Genomic DNA, 10013 nt, shown 5'->3' on the forward strand with positions numbered 1-10013 from the left:
TTGATCTTTGAATTCTATTGACTTGAGTGTTTTGTTGTTTCTCATATGCATTCTCATTTTGTTAGTGTCAGTAGTATACAAATTGCTAAGTTTGGTGTCTTGCATGCATTGTTATTTGATTTTATTTGCATTTTGATTATTCCTCATTATTAAAAATCCAAAAATATTTTTAATTTGTGTCTTTTCAAGTCAATAATACAGAGAATTGAAGATTCAGAACATACTGCAGAGGAATTATACAGAAAAAGCTGGGCATTCAAAAATGCCCAGTGAAGAAGACAAACTGGCGTTTAAACGCTAGCCAGGGTACCTGGCTGGGCGTTTAACGCCCAAAAGGGTAGTAGTTTGGGCGTTAAACGCCAGAATGTGCACCATTCTGGGCGTTTAACGCCAGGATGGCAAGGGGGAAGATTTTGTTTTCAAAATCAATTTTTTTTCAAGTTTTCAAAGTTTTTCAAAATCAAATCTTTTTCAAATCATATCTTTTCAATCAAATGTTTTCAAAATCAATTTCTTTCCTTTTTCAAAGATACTTACTAACAATTAATGATTTGATTGAACATTTTTTGCCTTTTCTGTTGAGGAAGGTTTTATGTTTGAATCATATCTTTTCTTGTTAGGCAAGTCATTAATTTTTTAAAAATCATATCTTTTCAAATTATTTTCAAATCATATCTTTTTAAAATTGTTTTCAAATCATATCTTCTCAATCACATCTTTTTAAAACCAATCATATCTTCTTAACCACATCTTTTTCAAAATAGTTTTCAATCAAATCTTTTTGGTTTCTAATTTCAAAATCTTTTTCAAAAATCAATTGAATTCTTTCCCACTCTTATTTTCGAAAATTAATTAGTATTTTTCAAAATGTTTTTAAAATCTTTTACTTAAATTTTCGAAAATTACTTCCCTTCTTCTCACATCCTTCTCTTTATGAACTAACTCTATTCCTTAATGCAAAATTCGAACTCCATCTTCTTTGATAAGTTCGAATTTTCTACCTCTGTCTTCCATTTTTCTTCCTCTGACACTTCAAGGAATCTCTATACTGTGACATAGAGGATTCCATATTTTCTTGTTCTCTTTTCTTTCATATGAGCAGGAACAAAGACAAAGGCATTCTTGTTGAAGCTGACCGAATTCTTCAAAGAAGAAGAACACATGGCAGCCGAAAATAACAACAATGCCAACAATGCAAGGAAGGTGCTGGGTGACTTTACTGCACCTACTCCCAATTTCTATGGGAGAAGCATCTCTATCCCTGCCATTGGAGCAAACGACTCTGAGCTTAAGCCTCAGTTAGTTTCTCTAATGCAACAGAATTGCAAGTTCCATGGACTTCCAATGGAAGATCCTCATCAGTTCTTAGCTGAATTCTTGCAAATCTGTGACACAGTCAAGACTAATGGGGTAGACCCTGAGGTCTATAGACTGATGCTATTCCCTTTTACTGTAAGAGACAGAGCTAGAATATGGTTGGACTCCCAACCTAAAGAAAGCCTGGACTCTTGGGAAAAGCTAGTCAATGCCTTCTTGGCAAAGTTCTTTCCACCTCAAAAATTGAGTAAGCTTAGAGTGGAAGTCCAAACCTTCAGACAGAAGGATGGAGAATCCCTCTATGAAGCTTGGGAAAGATACAAACAATTAATCAGAAAATGTCCCTCAGACATGCTTTCTGAATGGAGCATCATAGGTATTTTCTATGATGGTCTCTCTGAACTATCCAAGATGTCCTTGGATAGCTCTGCTGGAGGATCTCTTCATTTGAAGAAGAAGCTTATGATCTTGAGAACCCTTCAATGGAAGAGGTGAATTACTTAGGAGAACCCTATGGAAACACCTACAATTCTTCATGGAGAAATCACCCAAATTTCTCATGGAAGAATCAAGAGAGACCTGAACAAGGTTTCAATAACAATAATGGTGGAAGAAACAGGTTTAGCAATGGCAAGCCTTTTCCATCATCTTTTCAGCAACAGACAGAGAGTTCTAAGCAGAGTACTTCTGACTTAGCAACAATGGTCTCTGATCTAATAAAGACCACTCAAAGTTTCATGACTGAAACAAGGTCCTCCATTAGGAATCTGGAAGGACAAGTGGGTCAGCTGAGTAAGAAAATTACTGAACTCCCTCCTAGTACTCTTCCAAGTAATACAGAAGAAAATCCAAAAGGAGAGTGCAAGGCCATCAACATGGCCGAATTCTGGGAGGAAGAAGAGGCAGTGAACGCCACTGAGGAAGACCTCACTGGACGTCCACTGGCCTCCAATGAGTTCCCCAATGAGGAACCATGGGAATCTGAGGCTCAAAATGAGACCATAGAGATTCCATTGGACTTACTTCTGCCTTTCATGAGCTCTGATGAGTATTCTTCCTCTGAAGAGGATGAGTATATCACTGAAGAGCAAGTTGCTAAATATCTTGGAGCAATCATGAAGCTAAATGACAAGTTATTTGGAAATGAGACTTGGGAGGATGAACCCCCTTTGCTCACCAAGGAACTGGATGACTTGTCTAGGCAGAGACTGCCTCAAAAGAGGCAGGATCCTGGGAAGTGCATGGATGAATCCATCATCCTTGGCAGACCCTTCCTAGCCACAGCAAAGGCTGTGATTGATGTTGATGGAGGTGAACTGATCATTCAAGTGAATGAAGAATCCTTTGTGTTTAAGGCTCAAGGATATCCCTCTGTCACCATGGAGAGGAAGCTTGAAGAGCTTCCCTCAAATCAGAGACAAACAGAGAGATGGAAGGGAAGGCATCTTCATACACTTGTCTGAAGCTCTTACACCAATGATATACATAAGTATCACTATCCTTATCTTTATATTGTTTTCGTTCATCATCATATACATTTGAGTTTGCCTGACTAAGATTTACACGATGACCATAGCTTGCTTCATACCACCAATCTCCGTGGGATCGACCCTTACTCACGTAAGGTATTACTGGTACTACCCAGTGCACTTGCTGGTTAGTTGTGTGAAGTTGTAGTGATCACAATTTCGCGCACCAGGAACCTGGAAGTCATCCCTCTACCATGGCGGACAACCCTCTCAACGATGAGCACGCCGCATCTGAACAAGAGGACGAAATTGACATCGGAGAACGACCGGATAGCCCTCTATCACCACGAACTCCAGGAGGAAACAAACAGAATCGCCCAAAAACATCATCCCCAAACAAGAATCCACAAAATCCCGAAAGAGAGAAGAGCTCGGAAATCCTAGAAGCAGTCCGGGCACAACAAGACCGACTAAAACAACTCGAAAAAGACATAAAGAAGCAGAAAGAAACTGAACAAGATCTGAGAAGGGAAACTCGAAAGCGCAGAGAATTAGAAGAAAAACTGCGGAAAATAGAGGCCAACCTGAAAGACCGGACAGAACGCGGCACTACCATCGAAGACAACCATGATCCCTTCACGCAAGAGATCATGAAGGAGAAAGTTCCGCGAAACTTCAAACCACCTGATATGGACCTCTACGACGGCACCACCGATCCAAGTCACCACCTCAGCAATTTCAGAAGCAGAATGTACCTAGTCGACGCCTCCGACGCGACTCGGTGCAAAGCCTTCCCCACCACTCTCACCAAGTCGGCCATGAAGTGGTTCGACAACCTGCCACCAAGATCAATCACCAGCTTCGAAGACCTAACCAAAAAATTCCTAACAAGATTCTCTATTCAAAAGGACAAGGCAAAACATGCCCCCAGTCTGCTCGGGATCAAACAAGGTGATCAAGAAACTCTCCGAAAATACATGGAGCGATTTAACAAAGCCTGCCTGGACATACAACACTTACCCACTGAAGCAGCCATCATGGGACTAGCAAACGGCCTAAAAGAGGGACCGTTTAGCCAATCCCTATCCAAACGATACCCGACCTCCCTATACGAGGTACAGGAGCGAGCAGAAAAATATATCAACATGGAGGAAACCTCCCAGCTAAGAGACCCTTCTAGGAAAGAATCAAACTACCCACTCCGAGATCGGGATCGGGAACAGAAGAAGAAAGAGGAACCCAACTCAGACAAGCCAAGGAAGTACCACAGCTACACCCCCCTCCGAGTCTCCCTGGTAGACGTCTACAGAGAAGTATGCCACACCGAGAAGATCCCACCGCCCCGACCACTAAAACACAAAAAAGCAGGGAGAGATCGGTCCGAATACTGTGAATATCACAAGCTCTACGGACATTCTACTAACGACTGCTACGATCTGAAAAATGTTATAGAAAAACTAGCCAGAGAAGGAAAACTCGACAGATACGTAGCAGAAAAAGGAGAAGAGACCAGGAAGAGAAGGCGGAGTGTGACAAACCCCAATTTGAGGCTTTGTCTTGTATTGAATTTAGAGTATTTTGATAACCTTTTGTCACATTTAGCCTATAAATTAGCATGGTTTTGTTATCTCTCCCGTATTTGTGCCTAAGTGTAAAAACATGCTTTTAAACCTTATTTTGATGAATTCTAAAATTCTCTTTGATTCCATAAGATGCCTTGATGTGTTTGCTAGTAATTCCAGGATTAAAATAGGCTAGACATGGATCAAAGGAAGCAAGGAAGGAAGCATACAAGTGGAGAGAAGCACTAAAAGCCAAAAGAGCTGATCCAGGTCATGTACGCGTATGCACCATGAGCCACACTCCCGAGAGTTGGGCTTCCCTCGGGCAAACATTATGCTTAGAGCCCAACTCGATCCACGCGGACGCGCACAACGTGCGTACGCGCCATTTTTAAGAACATGGACGTTCACGCAGACGCGCACAAACCGCGTCCGCGCCGATTTGCTGCTGCAATTGATTGAGCCAAACCCCAGAGAGTTGGGCCATTTCTGGGCTAGCCTTAAGCCCCAGGCTCAACTTAACCTGCGCGAGCGCGCACATCACGCTAACGCGCCACTTCACCATTCGTCAATACATGCGGCCGCGCACCTGCCGCGTGCGCGTCCTTGTGTGCTGCCACCACTTTAGGCCACGGACCCGAGAGTTGGGCGTGCTCCAAGCCCATTCTAAGCCTCGGGCCCAATCTCATGTACGCGTGCGCGCACGGTACGCGCACGCGCCGGTACCACTTTTGCCATCCCACGCTAGCGCGCATTGCACGCTCACGCGTGGATCTCCATTCTTCTCAATGCACGCGGACGCGTACATGCCGCGTGCGCGTCGATCTGGTGGCGAGAATGTTAGGCCATTCTCCAGAGAGTTAAGCCTGCGTTGGGCCAACTCTAAGCCCCTAGCCCAACCCCATGCACGCGTGCGCACATTGTACGCGCACGCGTCCTTTCCCATTCTGCTCATCCACGTTCAGGCGCGCTTTGCGCGCACGCGCAGATCCCTAGTTTACTCAATGGACGCGGACGCGCATGGTGCGCGCCCGCGCCGATTCAAAAAAATGGGAACCCTAATACGCGAAGTGCGTTGCGCCGCAGCGCACTTCTTCCCCCCCTCATTTCATCTTCTTCCTCTTCTCTCCTCCAACGTCCGTCGCAGCAGCAGCGCCGGCCGCCGCAGCTCCACCTACCTCCGCCACTGCTCCCACCAACCCTTTCTCTTCTCCCTCTTTCACCACCACTCGCTCACACTCTCTCTCTCCCTCCCTTCCGTTTCTCATTCTCACCGTCGTCCGCGGCCATTACCACCGCCGTACCACCATCACCGCCGGCGACTCTCTTCTTCCACCCATTCACCATTCTTTCTCTTTAAGCCACTCCCTCTCTGTCTCCCCGTTTCCCACTTTCACAGTGTCGGCAGCCATTACCACCGCCTCTTTTCTGCCACTTCCGGCCACCGCTCACGGCGGCGCAGTTTCTGGCACCACCCCCCAAATTCCTTTCTTTTCTTCGTTCTTCACTGCTCCCAGGTTCCTACTCCGTTTCTGTATTTTTTCTGTTTTTCTTTTTATTGTTCATGTATGTTAGTTAGTCTATTGCATGTTAGTTAGTTTAACCTCAAAATTTTGTATGTTAGGTTAGTTAGAAATAATTGCGGTTAGGTAGCTAGGGCTGGATAGAGGATTCTAGGCCTGATAAGTGCTCCGTTCGTGCTTACATTGCTGTGTGCTTATTTGGATGTTATATGTTGATTTTGGACTGAATGACATACCACTGTTGAGAATTTTGATGTTCTACCTATTTGATGTTGTTTTTATGCTAATTGTGCTACTTCGCTATCCGGGAACGTCCTGTTTTAAGCCGGAATGCTGCCCGATTTTCAAGGAAATTGGTTTCACTTTGCTCTTTATTTCAAACTTGGGCAACTTTCTTTTCCTTTTGATTTTCCGGATTTGCATATTCTTTGCGAACATGAACCACAACTTTTCTTTTTATTATGCTTAGATATCATCATATCACTAATCCACTTTTCTAACCTCATTAATTTCCTTAACCACCTAACTTCCGCTTACTCTTTAACAATTCTTTCAAAAGTTATGATGATATTCTTGCATTTTAAATATGAGTTGTTACTTTTAATGACACTTGCTTTCTTGGTTCATTTGTTCACTTTTGCACATTCATTGCAACATCATGGTTATTTTTTGTCAATTGTATCCTAAACATGCTTTATTTGTTAAATGCTAAATGTCTTATATACTCTGTTATATTTTTCAGGATGTCTGACAAAGGCAAAGCCATAGCCACTACCTCTAAAAAGAGAAAACACTCCACCCCCTCCATTCCTTCCACCTATAAGAATTATGCCAAGAACCCATTAAATGATGTGGACAAGGAAAATCAACAGTTGCCTTCCACCAATCCGGACAAATTCCCTAATCTTTACTGTGAGCTCCGGTTTTCTAAATATCGGACTACAAAGCTCAACATTGAGAAGAAGCTACTTCTCCCGATGGATGTGAGACGTTCTATTTCCGGTCGGATCATTGATTTGGATATTGACTTTGTCAACCGGGATTTGGGGGATATTAATGTGTCTTGGGTGAAGGAATTTTACTGCAACTTCTTCCGTCCGACATTGGATTCAGTTCAGGTGAGTGGTAGGGAGATTATGATCACTGAGACTGCTATTGAGGAGGCGTTACAGTGCCGCCATGTCCCTGATGAGCTGTGTGCCCACCAGCAGGCTGAGTTAGCCATCCACAGCATGACCTTCGATTATGAGGCACTCAGGACTGTTATTGGGTTACCAGAGGCGACTTGGGTTATGGATGCCAACAACACCAAGCCGAAGGGGATGTTGTTTACCCACTTGACTAGGGAGGCCAAGACTTGGCAGATGATCTTTGCCTGCTATGTCCTTCCCACCACCCACTTCTCTGAGATTCCTATGGAGATGCTTCTACTGATTGGGTGTGTCATGGAGGGGAAGGAGGTCTCTTTTCCTAGACTGATCAGACAGTGTATGTGGCGGGCGCATATTCGTGGCCTACTTCCATTTCCTACATTGGTCACGAGTATGGCGGCCCTGGCAGATGTTCCGTGGTTGGATGATGATGTGCGACCACCACCCCCTGATGCTGATGACAGGGAGGTTACTATCCCCTGGGGTGGTTGGGTGCACGAGAAGCCACTTGCTCGGCGCCGATCTCGGGCTAGAGCTGCCATTGGGACACCTTCACCATCGGCCCCTACAGCTGCCCCATCATCCTCTACAGCAGCTCCATCATCATCTACTGATCCTCCAGCTGCCCCTGAGCCTACTTATCTCTTGGTTCAGCGTCTATTCCGATTCTTGGAGCGAGAGCGATGCCATGTTCGCCGCCGGTTAGATCGGATGGACCAGGCTTTGATTTCTTTGGGAGCTGAGCTACCTCCGCTTCCCGATTCTCCGGCCTCCGATGATCAGGATCATCAGGAGGAGGTTGCAGAGGCACCGGTTCAGCAGGACTCCCCTGCCACTACAGAGCCACTAGAGATTCATGAGGAGCCGGTCCCACAGCCAGAGACTGACCCTATCGTTGTACCTCCTACTGATCCTCCGGTTTAGCATCGAGGACGATGCTTGGTTTTAAGTGTGGGGAGGGCACCGGTAGCATTATTTGGGAACCGGTGAACTTTTTAAGCCTAGTTATCCTATTTTGCACATTTTGTATATATTTTGATGCACTTCTAGTTTGCTTTGGATATTTTTATTACTTTCATCGCTTATTTTGGATTTTAGATATTTTTGGATGATAGATTGCGTACTTTTAGTTGGATTTTACTTTTCTTTATACATTTTGTTTATCTTTGTTTTTAGTTTGTGGTTGTGATTAGAAATCATAACTTGAATCGTTTAGTTACCCTTTTCGCATGAAAATTTTGGTTTTAAGTGAAAAAGGAAAGGGTGAACTAAGAAATTTTTTTTGACTTTTTCAATCACAACAATGCTTATTCAAACATTGAAAGCTTCCAAGAAGTTTAAATATAGGGCATTAACCCAATTGATTGAAAGAAAATTTTTGGTGAAACTTGCTTGAATTTCATACTTTGTGAAGCATGTATTGAATTGAGAACACAAGCTTGTGAGACTTGAGCCTATTGATGTGGTTACATTTTATAACCACTTATTTTCCATTCTTGTGTGAATTTACTCTCTTTCTATGATTGTAATCCTTGATTTGCTTGATTCTATATGTCCATTTATTTCTTGTATTTATGCATTTATATGATTGAGGCCATTACTTCATTAGCCACTTACCCAAATAGCCAACCTTTTATTCCCCATTGTTAGCCAATTTTGAGCCTATGCTTAACCAACTTATTCTCAATTTAGCACATTACAAGCCCAAGGTGAAAAAAACCAAGAAAAGTCCTTGTTTGAATCTTTGATTAGCCTAGGCTAGTGAGAGTGTTTATTATTCAAAAGTTGTGAGGCTTGGGAACATTGGATGGGATAAAAAGGGGTAGTACACTTTCATGTTTAGGAATTGGGTACATACTCATGTATTGATCAAATGAATAGACCTTATGCATTGATACTTTTGTATATAGTTGACAAAAGAAAAAAAAAAGAGAGAAATGAAAAAAAAAGGAGAATAGAAAAAGAAAGACAAAAGAAAGAAAATAATAAAAAGGGGACAAAATGCCCCAAAGCGAAGTCAATAAAAAGGAATCAATGCATAGGTGTTATGAGTCAAATAAGGATGCATGAATATGTAAGAAAAAATGAAGAATGGGTAGTTAGGATAGCTTGCATTTGTATAGGTCATTATATAGTTAGGTGGGAAAGTCCATGTTAATCAAAGATTCAAATCCTAGTCCACTTAACCATAAATGATCTTACCTTGACCCTAACCCCATTACAACCTAAATGAAAGACCTCATGATGAATGTATGCATGCATTGAATAAGTGTTGATTGTTAGAGGAAAATCAAATTTTGGAAAACATGATTAGAAGAGAATTGAGTGAATTAACCCTTAAACACTTGAGTGAATAGAGCGGATACACATCCGGTGAGGGTTCAAAAGTTCAATCACATGTATTCACCCATATTATCTCTATTCTTGCAAGTTGAACTCTTTTTGATGATTCAATACAATTGTGGTTTGGAATTAATTCCTATTGCCTAGCCCTTGTGCTTACACTCTCTTGGCAATTTGATGTGTTTGAATTGAGCATTCGCATTTATTTTAGGTAGTTGCATTTAGATAGGATTCATATAGTTTAGTTGCATTCAATAAATGTCATAACCTTTAGTTCCTTCTTATTTTAGCATGAGGACATGCTAAGGCTTAAGTGTGGGGAGGTTGACAAACCCCAATTTGAGGCTTTGTCTTGTATTGAATTTAGAGTATTTTGATAACCTTTTGTCACATTTAGCCTATAAATTAGCATGGTTTTGTTATCTCTCCCGTATTTGTGCCTAAGTGTAAAAGCATGCTTTTAAACCTTATTTTCATGAATTCTAAAATTCTCTTTGATTCCATAAGATGCCTTGATGTGTTTGCTAGTAATTCCAGGATTAAAATAGGCTAGACATGGATCAAAGGAAGCAAGGAAGGAAGCATACAAGTGGAGAGAAGCACTAAAAGCCAAAAGAGCTGATCCAGGTCATGTACGCGTACGCGCAC

General features: G+C 42.5%; 1 non-coding gene across 1 annotated transcript; it reads right to left on the reverse strand.

Moving 5' to 3' along the window:
• Positions 1-1566: 1566 nt before the first annotated feature.
• Positions 1567-1674, reverse strand: LOC130963901 (small nucleolar RNA R71). The gene has a single exon (XR_009080018.1). It is a non-coding gene; the product is annotated as a small nucleolar RNA R71 (small nucleolar RNA).
• Positions 1675-10013: the final 8339 nt, after the last annotated feature.

The sequence above is a fragment of the Arachis stenosperma genome, chromosome 2 (assembly GCF_014773155.1).
Source record: "Arachis stenosperma cultivar V10309 chromosome 2, arast.V10309.gnm1.PFL2, whole genome shotgun sequence".
Classification (NCBI taxonomy): domain Eukaryota; kingdom Viridiplantae; phylum Streptophyta; class Magnoliopsida; order Fabales; family Fabaceae; genus Arachis; species Arachis stenosperma.